The following is a 15,099-nucleotide window of genomic DNA, read 5'->3' as shown; positions in this document are numbered from 1 at the left end:
GCAAATCATAAATTAGGTAATGGACGTATAAAACTTTTACTGTTTGTTTGTTTTTTGCATGTTCCAGATAGAATGGGGACAGTTGTCAGGATTTTTCAGTGGTCACTCCTGCAGATTACATAGTGTCAATGTCAGTAAGAAACCTTTTATCTCCAAAAACGGAGATTCATTGAATCTTACTGAATTATTAATTACTGAATCATTTACTCAAGCGATTCATCCAAACACACTGATTCATTCAGGAATAAAAAAGTAACTGCCTATATGAATGAATCACTGAATAATTCACTCAAACAATTTGCTCAAATATGCAGATTAATTTACATACCAAACATGCACCTGTCTTTATGAATAAATCATTCACTTAACCAATTTGTTGAGAGAGTTTTTATTAGTGAGATTGATTCATTTAGGAATGAAACAAGTGACTGTCTTCATGAGTGAGTCACTGAATTATTCACTAAACTGATTCATTCAAAACACGAATTCATTCAGGAACAAAATACCACTACTATGAGTTTCTCTGAAAAAAAGCAACTGACAAAATTGTGTCTAAATTGTAAGGTAGTCAACTTCAATTTAATGTATTTTGATTAACTTTGCAACATTGACAGTCATTGGACTGAATTGAATCAATACTGAATCTGAATTGAGCTGAAAAATGACATTATGTTTTCTGTAGAGCTGCATTACAGCTGAAACTGAAGTAAATCTTTATTTTATAAAGCACTATACAAATAAATGTGACTTGACTTCAACACTCACAATTAGACTATAGGAAGAAACAATTATTGTGATGAGACAATCACTGGAAGAGTCAGTCAGACCACCCTTGTTCTCCATACCATCTATATCACAGTATGTGTCTAGTTTGTGACTATTATTTTAGAACTCACCCCAACATACAGTGCAATTGTGATGAATAAAATAACTGTTGGGCCTTGAGGCTGGACCAATTTTAAATAATTCAGTGCCGACTTCACATAAATATTCCTACAAGTCGTGATGGTTTGCTGAGGTGTCGAAACAGGCTGGAAAGAGACAGGAAGGGCAGAGTCCATGCGAAGGGTAAAGACCCCCTGCTGTACATTCCCTCCGCGGAGGACACAGCTGTCCTCCAAATAACCCACCCCTACCCACACCGGGCATCCATGCCAGGGCGAATCACTCTGCCCACACTCGCTGTAATTACAGTAGCGTTCTAATGTGCTTCTCTTCCACTCAAACACACTGGCGCAGACAGACGTCAACACATTAAAAATGTGGGTTATCTCCACGGTTAACCTTACATGATTCTGCATCTCTCCCTCCCCCACAAGCCATTCCACTCCATTTCTCATCAAGCCACACACACACACACACAAACTCACACTCAGAGAGAGTCTTTAACTGATCACACCACCCTGGGCTGCCATTTATGTTCATCATGCAATAAAGGGGAGGGGGTTTTATTCTTCAATCTCACTCTCTCTATTCCCCCAAATCATTTCACTCCAATTTAATCCTGATGGTCTTTGGAATTGCCCTGTTCCATTAAACCCACTTTGTGCCACTTTGCTATCAGCAGCGTGCCGATTCAGCGGCTGTCATTAAACTGGGGAGGGGCTTAGCTAAATCTGCTGGGGTTCATCCAAGTATCTCACTGTCAAGTGCCTCTGTGTGCGTGTGTGTGTGTGTGCGCAAGTTAGTCGTCTTCGTGTGAGGGCATCTCATTTAAAGGCACTGGATTATTAAGCCACCACCTTCTAATCAGACCCCATCAATTCCGAGAGGGCCATCTAACCCGGCTCTTATCTGCCACAGTCTAATGTCATTAACACATCGAGCTAATTGAAGACTTAATATCTTAATGGTTTCACACACACATAATGTGGATAGGGAGTGTCTGTGCTTTGTTTTTCAATCTTGGGAGGTCTGTGGGAGGAAAAGTGTGAGATCTTGTGGTGTTGAGCGCTGGACGGCTACCTGGATCTAGAGTGAAGGACTGAAACGGCACAAGTGAAAGATCAGTGAAGTGTGAAACTCCAAAATCAGACAAATGATCTAGAGGATTAGCATTTTAGAGAAAAGAAATAAATGACTTTGCAGATCACAAAAGAAACACTTTAGAAACTAAACACACCAATGGACAAAATAAAGAGATCGATGGGAAGAGTGAGATCTCTAGATCAAAGGAAAGAAAAATCACAAATGATACCGCCAAAGATACTAAATCTACAATCAAACCACAGGGATGTCAATGTGAATAGTTCAAACAAGCAATATTAGAGCAAGACATCATTTCATTTTATGATGAAATATCTCTCTACATGAACAAATCTCAAATCTCTCAACCTCTGAATAGGCAAATTTTCCTCTTGGAGTCAAAAACCATCTTGAATCCCATAAAACACCAATTGTCATATGAATAATTTACTTGTTTGTGCATCCATGCACAGTTGCCTAACCATTACAGATGAGACTCACCATCTTATGCCATTCTACGATCTCTCCATCCATTCATCTCATCCCTCCCTCTCTCTTACTCCACATATTTCTCCATATTGCTCTGTCTCATGCTGAGTCTCAGCCATTTATCCAGTGGTTTCAACATGACACGCCACGTCGCCAGAATGTCAGTTTAATATGGCCCTGCTCAAACACATGCGCACACACACATGCGTTCCACGAAGACACGCGCGGGTGCAATAGAGTGTCTGTGCATTAGACCCTGACTGTGCTCCAGAGACGGAGAGGCTGAGTGTTATCACAAGCAAAAGAGCCCTTGCTTTTATATCAGACACAAAAAAAGGAGAATAAAATACTACTTTCATCTTTTTTTCGGCACAGATATGTACGCACAACTCTGAATCCTTCCCTGCACACAGAGATAAGAGAAGGGAAAGAGAAGAGGGATTCGTAGATGGAATTCCCCATACAAGCAAGAGAGAAAGAGAGAAAGAGAGAGACGGTGAAGTGCAGTTACTTCTAGCAGCGCATGCAGCAGAGGAGAAGAGAAAAGCAATCGCTCTGGAGAGATGTACGTTCGTTTCGAGCAAAGCCGGAGAGTAGATTTCCCAGGCAACTATTCAAAAAACAGAATCAGTTTCCTGCAGTACAAGGGCAGAAGGCTTTGCTGGCAACATGAGAGCGAAATCTCTCCCAGCCAGGGCAATAACGCCAGGAGACCGCCTGAGATGCTACACCGTAGCTCTTTTACATGTAATCATTATGGAAACACCCCGTCTCCAGAGTTCAAGGCTGGTCTTCTGTCTGCCCAGATGCATTCACTATGTTGATTCTCATGAATAAACACATCTACATTCCTAGTTCAAAAATAGAGTGAGAAGGACTGACAGAGAGAGAGAGAGTTGAGAGGGAGAGAAAGGAGACAGGTTGGAATAGTAGGTGTTGGATGCTTATGGTTGGCACATCTGGATCTGGCACCGGTGTGTTTTTTCTGGTCCAAATGAGCTGTGATCCAGCTGACACACCTTGGACAAACTATCACACCACAGATGTGTCCATGTCCATCAAAGAAATGAATGCCACACATCTCTGAAAACCATGCTGCCACAACATGTACAACCCTGCTTACTTCACTACTAAAATGTTTACTTCCCTATTACATAGTACACGAAAAACAATATGTGAAATGGTAGTGTGACTGTGTACAAATTCATAGTCTTTATAAAACACTAGGTGGAAAGGATCTGCTACTTTCGCCAAGATTTCGAAGTGTGTATCTGATAGACAATTTACTATTCCATGAGGCTATGAGAACTTGTGAATGGCAGCGAAGCGGATGCAACATGGCGGATGTAATACATACAGATTTTATTTATACTCTACACATTCATATTAAATAGAACATACTTTTTTAATGGTTGCAAAGTCCATTCCTCATCAAATGACAGAATATGACTTTGGACACACCTCAGGTATGTTAGTTTTGAGGCCATTTAATTTGCACTAGCATAGAAATATTGGCAATATAAAACAGACCAAAAATATTGATGAATCATCTTGTTTGCAGGGGCGTGTACATTTTCGTCAAAATAAGTGTTCTCTAGAATCCCTCTAATGCCGTTATTTATCAAAATCACTGTAACGTAAACAAAGGCCTGTTAAAGGTTTTCACACTTAAGTGTGACTTTTTCCAATTCAGAACCGATACGAATCGATTTGATTTCCATTACAATTGATGTTTGATTCAGTTGGTTATACAGTATTTCAGTCACAACATCCATTTTTAAATTCTCTCTCTGCTAATGCTTTAAATTATACATGACTGATTCCAACTGCAAATCTCCTTTTTACTTATTCATTAAAAGAACTGACTAAGAGTCATTTGTTTCAGGAATTGGGCTACACTGGTCACACAGTATGTTTTTGATTCACAAAAAAGAGCCGTTCATAAGAGTCATTTGTTTGTGAATCGGACCACTGGTTCCTTTGTAGGTTTATTTTGTGGTACAGTCTTTTGATTGCATTTCTTATTGAGTCATATTCAAAACAGACAGCAAAATCACATGCTCGAAAAAAAAAAAAAAAAGATTTACCGGTATTGTGCTGCAGCGCTGAAGATTCAGCTGAGGAGAACTAATGAGCGACGCAGTGAAGCTTCTAACTAGTAACAAAATGAAAATATTAATTTAAAGAAAATAAATCAGAGCAGTTGAGTAAGTTAGTTCAGCAGAACACAGTGACCCCAACTAATAGTTTAGACAGGAAATACATCAACAGAAAATAGCACTTGTCAAATCATTTCATGGCTTGTTTAATAAAAGTGCGCTCAGAGTATGGGAATGTAAAGAACTCCATGAACGATGAATGTTCTGATACAAAAATACAAATGTTCAGAGATTTCCGTGTTCAGATTCCGTACACGCCTAGCCTTGACACGCTATTTATTGACATCTCTGATAATTCCACAGATAAAATATGGCATGGATTAAATTAAATGGCGTATTTCAGCAATTTATTTGTTCATTTAGACAAACCCGAGTTAGCCATTTTGTGTGTCTCATTAGACAGCCAAAGTGTCGTTATTCCCTAGTGTTTGACTACAGACCTGGCTTGTCTTGCCCTAAGGCTAACATCTGACAGAGAATACCACCAGCTGGCAGCATATGCACACCGTCATATTACTGACAAATCTACGCTGACATTAGTAGAGCAAACCTCACGTCTTTGATTCCGTGTGTGTGTATGTCTCCGTCCTTACATTCAACTGCACCCTCTCTCTCTCTAAAGCGCATAACAGCTGCAGCGCTCCAGTTCTATGCAGCTCACCACTCTGTCCGCCATGGAAAATACAGGCTTTTCATTTCAGCTTGATAATGGTGCACAGAGAGGCCTGCGCATACTAAAGAGCCGAAGCCCACTCTAATATACAAGCAGACCGGGGCCCCACTGAGCAGGTCACGCCAAATCTTTTCTTTCTCTCTCTCTCTCTCGAGTGGAAGAGAGACAATAGATTAGACCAGATGAAAAGACAGTAAGAGCAGAATTAATCTAATGCCATTTGTTGTCAGAAAAAAAAGCAATTCGGGTCCTTAGGTCAAGGTACCTAAGGGAGCCATTTTGTTCCTTTTGATTTTCCAGCTAACCCTTAAAGGGATAGTTCACCAAAAATGAAAATTCGGTCATAATTTACTCACTCTCGTGTGGTTCCAAATGCTGCGGAACACAAAAGAAGATATTTTGGATGTGGATTTTTGTGTGGATTCATTTTTCAACATTTTCAGCGTTATCTTTTGTTTTCCACAGAAGAAAGAAAGGCATACAGGTTTTGAACCACATGTAGGGTGAATAAATGAGGACAGAATTGCCATTTTTTGTCTGAACTACCCCTTAAAACAACAGAAGAGAGACAGTAGTGACAGTAGAAGCAGAAGTGGCACTTGGCCCTACTCAAGCAACGTGGACAACAGCCATTTGCTCAACAAGTCTTCGTCTGTGTCGACAGAAAAAAAAACAGGGATAAAAAAGGTTGAAAATGAAAATCAGTTTTGTACATACTGTACTTTTGAACTTTCTATTCATTAAAGAATCCCGAAGAAACATGCATCACAGTTTCCTCAAACATATTAAGCAGCACAACACTGATAATAATAAGACAAGTTTCTCAAGCACCAAATCAGCATATTAGAATGATGCTGAAAATTCAGCTCTACCATCACAAGAATAAATTACATAAAATATTTTAAAAAAGAAAACAGTTATTTTGAACTGTAAAAATTTGACTGTTTTTACTGTATTTTTGATCAAACAAATGCAACTTTGGTGAGCATAAGATTATTTTTTTAATTTACAGATCCCAAACTTTTCAACAATAGTGTATGCATACAAAAGGCAGTGGAGAAGAAAAGCAAGGCTTAAAATGTCATACATTTCCTTTCTTTTCTTCTCATCTCCATGCTTTTCAATGTCTTTAAATGTCAGAGGACAGAAGAGATGCAAAACCACCGGTCTCTGGTGATGCAAAACATAAAACATTGTAAATGAGCGCCAAGTAGCACCTCAAATAAAGAATCTGTCCCGGGAGAGTAGTCGGCGTAGTGTGAGCGCAAGTAAATGAGAATGTAGAAAGAATGGATTTAATTGAAGTGTTAATGTACTGAGACTGTTGCATGGGCTGCATTTCTGAGTTTCTCCCAGTCTTTGTTTGCAATGCAGCACATCAAACTCGCTTTGGAGCGAAGCTCTCGCGGGACTAAATTATCAACCATTGACTTTTTGTCTGCCTTTTTACTCCCTTTTGTTTCTACGGGTAGGCTGAAGTCAGTGGAGCGTTGCGTTCCTCTATGCCGCAGTGAGAAATGGGACTGCGTGCTCGTTGAGGGTGAGTTAATTTTTTCTATTCGGACTGAAAAAAAAAAAAAATACATATGAGCACGGTTCTTTATTCATAGCTCAAGGAGGGAATTTGATTTAAACAGTCAGAGGAGGAACTGGAGAATGGTTATGCGGTAAATGAAAAGCAGATATATGTTCAAGACTATAGACCCTGAAACTGCAGTCATCTGCAATCAATGTGCAACTGTTATGCTATTTGTTAGTTATGTACTTGAAGGCAGGTTCGATAGACAAGAACAGAAGGCCAGTGTTAACAAGTGTTTGAATTATACATCAGCAAAAGACCGTGGAACAAAGATGAGACTACATGTGAAAGTATGCTGAGCTTGCTTGTGTGCGGGCTGATGTTTCAGTGTCGTTTTTTGGCCCCGAATAGCTGTGCAGACAGATTGTGGCCATTTTAAGGAGATTATGGGGCAGATGCCAGCGGGGCATTGCAGCATGTGGCACAAAGAGAACCACTGCTTCCACCTTGTACAACCTGCAGTGGTGGGCCGTCAGGGCCATCAAGGCCTTCTCTGCTGGCATAAACATTGCATTTTAATATATATTTTCCCGTGAATGTGTATTAAATTATTCCAAATAGTCTATTCTCTTAATTTCATAGCTTTTTTCTTGGTCGCGCTTCTTCCAGTAGTCCAAGTTTATGTTAGAGCTTTTATCCAATCATATTACAGCCATCATGTGTTGCCATGATCAAAGAAATCTGCCTTGAGGCCTTCAGAATCAATAGTGCGGGCGTCTGTAGCTTAAAAATGAATGGCAATTTAACAGTGCGCTTTAACCAATCAGATACTCAATCAGATTTAATCAACCAATCGGATTTCAAGATGGTGACACTGAGGCCATCTAGCAGGCTTAGAATAACGTCGGCCTTTTCACGTCCTTTGATTGGAAGGTCAGAACGCGAACTATTACTACTAGTCAGAGCTGAATGCAAACGGCATCTGTACAATATAAAAATATATTCATGTAGCTATTAAATACCACTGTGCAAACTACAATGGCTGACAGAGAAGAATACATTTATTTGGTCGCAGATTTACTTGCAAAGCCATTTTCACAATGTACTTTTCAAGAAAAGCGGGACATTATAAGGAAAGGTCGGCCAACCTGAAGCTAGCAAGCCTGTCCCAGCCGGAGAAAGGGTTTACCACTTTCAATGCAGTAACTACGAGCGGTATCCTTGGCTCACAGCCTCCGAGGAACACTGGTGTTTGGAGCCACACTGGGTTTGCAGACTTCAGTTGTCTAACCAAAGCAGCAGCGAGACACCAAATCACGGCCGGACACTTACAAGCAACGGTGCTTTTGAAAACTTTTGGGGAAACCCGAGTGGATCTACAGCTCAATGAACAGGGATACGGAGCGAAGAAAAACAGGGAAATATTGAAAAGACTGATAGATTGTGTCATATTGTTTGGGTAAACAAGAACTTTAGTTTCGGGGACACGATGAAAGCGCTGGATCCACAAATGCAAAGGCAAAATGCAAAACGACCTGATTAATACCATTGCTGAATTAATGGGAGAAGAGATAAAAAGGGAGATTAAAAAAGTCGCTGTTATGGTGGACGCTGACACAGGATGTCAAGGAGCGGACGGAGAGGTCCAGCACAAGGAGACCTTCGTGCATACTACCACCAACTCCACAGCACTGTTCTGGACAACATTCTTTGCCAGATACGGAATAGATTTCAAGACCACGAAAAATGAATGTGTCTCTCTCCTCAACCCCCAGCAGTTTCAGACATACCGGAAAAAATCCAGCTTGACACAGAGTCACGGAACACTGTTCGATCTGTCCCGGCTAAAAACAGGACTGTAATGTATGCCATGACTCACTTTAAAAGTCCAGCTGATCTCCTTCATTTCCTTCAGCAGAATAATCTGAGTGAGAGCATGGGGCAGACATTGGCTTGTTTGGCGCTGACTGTCCCTGTGTCCACTGCTTCTGTCGAGCGGACATTCTCAGCCCTAAAGAGAATTAAAACTTATGCCAAAAATAAGACTGGACAGACTCGACTTTCAGCATTAGCCTCCATGGCGATAGAAAGGGAATTATTGTTGGAACTGAAACGCACAAATAACATTTACAACAGTGTAATTGAAGTCTTCTTGAGAAAAGAAAGGAGAATGGATTTTGTGTACAGATAATCAGTAGTTTTGGTGAGTAGGCTATATGGAAGGCTTATTACGGAAGTGAATGGGGCAATCTGTAAACATTAAAATAATCCGTTTCAACTGTATAGCTAAAAGACGTATACAATGCCATCACTATTTTAGAGAGAAAATTAGCTTTTAAAAAGTAAATGTATTGATGAAAATAATTCAGTGTGTACTGATGTGTTTATGTATTTTATGCTTAATAGAGTGTCGTGATGTTAGTTGAGCAACATGAAAAACTCAATTGTGAGTTAGTCTGTGGTCACTTATGAATTTGCAATCCTATAAGGATGTTACCTTAGGAAGCTCACTAGTGTCTCACCTAGAGATTCCTAAAATACACAGAACCCTAATGAATATCCAATGAATTCAAGCAATGGCATTTTCGCATTTAAATTGTCACTTTTACTCCTAAATTTTGAGTGGAAAGCTTCTGATGTGCAAAAGTCTGAGCCAAAACCGTGGCAGCTGTGCCCTCAGGCTCAGTGTCATGTCCTCAGTGTCGGATGCCATCCGATGGGTGAGCCCATTCCCGAGCTCTAATTAGCAGGAGCAGATAATGTCACACAGAACAGAGGGATCAATACTGAGGACGAGGGACGGCAGTCGATGCCTCCTCTCTATGTCGGACAGATTCCCGAGAAGGGACATCCCCCACGGAACGGCTCTACTTCAGGAATCCCCAACACCTACTGATCTGATGAAGACACAAGCTGCTCCATTTTGTGCAATGCCATCAACCCAAAACATCCTTAGACTCCTTTTACAACAAACACCTCAGAAAACTAAAGTGCGACTTCAACTTTAAATGTAGTGGCATTCAGAAATAATGACCCACATTTTTTTCTTTGGAAAAGTCCTACAGGATAGACCTTATTCACATAGGCGCCATCTTTGATTTTTAACGGGAATGAAAGCAAGGCTGTGAGGGACTGACAGCCTTGTAAGTCTATGTAAGTCTATCCCTCACAGCCTCGCTTTCATACCAGTCATGGCGCTGCTCTGAATAAGGTCTATTGTGGCCATTATTCCTCACATCTTTACATAAATAAGTACCAAACCAATCCTGGAATTCATTTAAACAGACATTTACATAGAACAGCAAGCTGGTTTGGTTTGCCATTAAATTCATTCAGGCCAAACTAACATGCATTATTGTTAATTTTGCTTAAACATGCGGTTGCCCAAGTCTTGATATGAACCCTGCTACCTCTGAGTTCTACATTAACTCAAAACAAACCCAGCTTGTAGAATGAATAAATGAACACAGAGGAGAGAGCAAAACAATGTTGGCTTTGAGGGTTCCCACACTCTGTGTTGCGTCTCCATGGAGATGCACTGTTTCCTGCTGGGCCCATTCAGGCAGAGAAGGAAAGGCCTACTTGCCATACACACAGAACAGTCCAGAGCACTGAACAGACCACCTTTACCACGGTAATGGCAACCTATAAGCAGTTCATTGATGTAATATGAGCGGTTGGGAGAGTGAGCCATCTGGCACAGGTTGGCATAGTGACCTGATTATGGCAGAAAAAAACACACGCTTTTTTCCCCCTTTTTTATGTATCCTCGTTTGATCTGTCTATCTATCTATCTATCTATCTATCTATCTATCTATCTATCTATCTATCTATCTATCTGTCTGACTATCTATCTATCTATCTACCTATCTATCTGTCTATCTATCTATCTATCTATCTATCTATCTATCATTCTGTCTGACTATCTATCTATCATTCTGTCTATCTATAATTCTTTCTGACTATCTATCTATCTATCTATCTATCTATCTATCTATCTATCTATCTATCTATCTATCTATCTATCTATCTATCTATCATTCTGTCTGACTATCTATCTATCATTCTGTCTATCTATAATTCTTTCTGACTATCTATCTATCTATCTATCTATCTATCTATCTATCTATCTATCTATCTATCTATCTATCTATCTTTCTGACTATCTATCTATCTATCTATCTATCTATCTATCTTTTTATCCATCCATCCATCATCTGTCTGTCTATCTATCTGTCTGTCTGTCTATCTATCTATCTATCTATCATTCTGTCTGACTATCTATCTATCATTCTGTCTATCTATAATTCTTTCTGACTATCTATCTATCTATCTATCTATCTATCTATCTATCTATCTTTCTGACTATCTATCTATCTATCTATCTATCTTTTTATCCATCCATCATCTGTCTGTCTGTCTGTCTATCTATCATTCTGTCTATCTAGCTATCATTCTGTCTGTCTGCCTGTCTGTCTATCTGTCTGTCTATCTATCTATCTATCTATCTATCTATCTATCTATCTATCTATCTATCTATCTATCTATCTATCTATCTGTCTATCATTCTTTCTGACTATCTATCTATCTATCTATCATTCTTTCTGACTATCTATCTATCTATCTATCTATCTATCTATCTATCTATCTATCTATCTATCTATCTATCTATCTATCTATCCAACCATCATCTGTCTGTCTGTCCGTCTATCTATCTATCTGTCTATCTGTTCATCCATCCATCCATCCGTCTATCTATGTTTATCCATCCATCTATCTATCTATCTATCTATCTATCTATCTATCTATCTATCTATCTATCTATCTATCTATCTATCTATCTATCTATCTATCTTAACAATTCACAATGGTAGTTCTGCCTGAAAACACAACAATGAAATAGCATTCAGCTGGAAATAAACACAAATTGATGGCTGAACCACACAAAAAGATGGGTGACATATTAACAAATGACCTAAAAACAAGCCGCTGCCAATGAACACCTGACACCTGGATGAGTTCAGACACAAATATAAAAGAAACAAAATACACCTTTGTGACTCTGAATTTTCAACCATCAATACTACGGAGGCATGTATAAGGGTCAGAACTATCATCAGAAATACAGATTAAAGGGTGCTGCCTTTGAATTGTTAAATGGGTTAAGGACGTTTTTTTTTTTTTTTTTTTTTTTTTTTTTTTTTTACACAGGAATTTTCACAAGTCTTTGATAAATGATGAAACTGTCATACACATTTGTTTTCCATGATGATGAGGACTTTTTATTGACTTGTGTTGTTTTTATCGAGGTAATGGTGTTTGCAATAATTTAATCCCAAAGCTAACCCTCACACAAACCATTCCACATGTTTATGTTCATCAAGACATTACTTAGTAGCCTAGATTAAACTGTTTTTTTGCTTCCCTTGCGGAGACCGTTGGCTTGTCACCACAGTGTAGGTTATTTTAGGTTTTACTATATGGTAAAGTCTTCCTCACCGGACATTCCAGTCACTGGCGCTTTTGTCTTTCAGACCGAGCTCCGCTTAGTGGAACCGCACGTGAAGGCAACACGACGAGATTCGGTGTCTTTTCAAGCGTTGTTAGTAAACGTCGAGGGGACCGTCTTTCGTTTTGAAACTACAGCTCTCAGTGCGACCACAAGCAGCGGTCCGCAGGCAGTCAGAAAAGGATGTTCTCTGTCAAAGCACATATTATCCTCACGCGCTCCCGTTTCTACCGCTTCAAACACTGAAGGAACATATTCCTGCAGCGCAACCGTTCATAAAACGTCACGTAGAGACGCGTTTAACGCGGTCGCCGGTGCCCCAAGTCAGTTGACAGATTCTTAGAGTGCGAGTAACGAATTCTCGCCGCCCGGACGGACGGTGGTTCCCTGTCACACGCGCAGGAGCGCGCGCACGCGCGCACACACACACACACACACACACACGGGCAGTACGATTAATGCGGGAATCTGCTGCCGCGGAGCCCCTGCGGACCGATCATCCTGCCTGAACCAAACAAACAAAATCTACACTTTTCTTTACTCGTAACACGTTTAAATACATGGAAAGATCACGCTACCGTGTCTTGAACTAGTAGGCTACTCGTGCGTTTTAATCCGTCCGGAATAGTGAACATATCTTTCACTGCAGTTGCAAATGAGTGCGCGCATATAGCACTTCTTGAGTGTAGCTACAAGACCTCCCTGCTTCGCAATGAATGAAAAGGGTGTTAAATATGAAGCGTTGTAGTAAATCTCAGTTGATCAATCGCTCTCGAACAGGGCAGAACATGGATGTCAATGCAGCAAACGCCGCTCCTCTCCATACGCGCGTGGACGCATGATCACCGTCAACTGGTGGCAGTTGGTTCGGCTCATTTCCTCGCAAATCAAATGTGGGATAACTGTTAAGTCATATCTCTCCAATTGCTTTAGATGCGTGAATACAATCAACTGACATAACTCCATCACCGAAGCGCAGGAAGATGTCCTCATGTTCCACATGGACAAGTTTCATTGCAACAGCACCGACGCCGGGGTTTTTTTTTTTCTTTCTTTTTTTTTTCTTTTTTTCTCATATGTCATCACGAATCACATCCTTAAGACAAACCCTCTTACCTTTAAACTGGTGCGTTCAGATCCCATACTTCTCATTATAAAAATCCACGCGCAATCACTCCGTATCCAGTCTCTACCGTCTGTAGAAGAGCAGTAATCCACTTTCCCATGCCGGGGACATACAGCCACAGACCTGGACTACATCCTTTCTATCGCACACCAAAACTGATGGGATTTTTGCGCTTCTTTTCCCCTTTACCCTGTTCTTTCTCTCCGCTGTTCCAGCTGAAGTTGCCTGGTTACCTCTCTCTAAAAGCGCCGCTCCCGCAGCCAATCACGAGCGCGAGTGCGCGTTAACCCGTCGAGCGCCGAGCTGTCCTGGTTTCTTGGTTTCAGGAGAAAACGCAAGGAGTGGGAGGGGCGAGAGAGTTTTCAATGCCAAAAAGCTAGCATGTGCAAAAGAATATAAAGACAGAAAGAGATGTGTTGGGGGATTGATGATGGCAGATAAATTAACATCAACTTATTTGCTGAAACAGAAGAAAAGAACACGATATCTTCAACTGACATCAGCAAGAAAGTAGAACAGGTGCACAGGGGGCACGAAAAAAACAACCACCTCAAACTTAAAAGGGTTAGTTCACTCAAAAATGAAACCACCTCTCACCATCCTATGTGTATATGACTTTCTTATTTCAGCCAAACACAATCAGAGTTATATTTTTAAAAATCCTGTCTCTTCCCAGCTTTATAATGGGAGTGAATGGTCAAACAAACAGGGCTGGGGGTGCTATAAATTATCGGACCACATGTGATGACCTACCCCAACCCCGCCCCTAAACCTACCCGTCACCGGGGTTACGACCAACCAAGAGCGGTTGTGGTCACGTGTGGTCAGGTGTGGTCCGGATAACCGTATAGTACCGGGCTGGGCAACAAACTCAAGCTCCTCAGACATTTCTCTTTAAAAATTCTCGGTTTAGACTTTTAATTCGCGACCTTTGTTTTGTTTTACTCTATCCTCTGCGCTTCCATGTTCGTCAATAAGTCTTACATCGGGTCAGAGATCACTCTTCCGCCAAAATCGACTCGCGGACGGACGTTACCGTACCAGATACATTTTCTATTTATTTTAAACAGCGTTTAGCCAATCAAGACTCAAATTATTGACCTCTAAAACTGAACTTTTAGAATCAACTCTGACGTTTGCATCTACAGACTAATGAAACTTTAGCGGTGCGTTTAACTTTGGGAAATTTAATGTGCTGTATTCTCGCTTGATTCGCTTGTATTCCTATCCATTAAACTCTCCCTCCGATCTCTACTGTGGACAACTGCCCAAATGTTGGCCTGGACATTTCTGATTTTCTGAAAGTTGGTAACACCATCCCTATACTTAAATCTACGCCCAGGACTAGATCATCTGTTGATGACAGCTAATAATCTTAAAGCGGCTACGTAGTGGCCATTGGAGAGTTGCGAGTTCTATTTTAACCTTCTGAGTCACCTCATCATGCAGAGTATTGATTTTAATTCCATCCTCTTCTCAGTTAGGGGCTGCCAAGTGCACTACGCCCTTTTCACTCTCAATCATTGTAAACGGGACCAGGCAACATCTGGCTCCACACTGATTCAAAACATTCGTATGTGGGCTTAAACATGGCACCATGATCATTCCAAGGCATAAGAAACTCTAGAAATATTCACAGCACTGTTTAGGAAGAAGCTT

General features: G+C 40.6%; 1 protein-coding gene across 1 annotated transcript in view; it reads right to left on the bottom strand.

The window, feature by feature from the left end:
• Positions 1–13,504, bottom strand: part of dab1a (DAB adaptor protein 1a) — a gene marked incomplete at its 3' end in the record, with an annotated part of 157,106 nt that extends 143,602 nt beyond the window's left edge. The window contains exon 1 of the mRNA XM_081378721.1: positions 13,431–13,504. The remainder of the gene's footprint in view (positions 1–13,430) is intronic.
• Positions 13,505–15,099: the final 1,595 nt, after the last annotated feature.

The sequence above is a fragment of the Scardinius erythrophthalmus genome, assembly GCF_964197995.2.
Source record: "Scardinius erythrophthalmus genome assembly, chromosome: 11".
In the NCBI taxonomy this organism is placed as follows: Eukaryota; Metazoa; Chordata; class Actinopteri; order Cypriniformes; family Leuciscidae; genus Scardinius; species Scardinius erythrophthalmus.
This window is presented reverse-complemented; position numbering and strand designations above follow the sequence as displayed.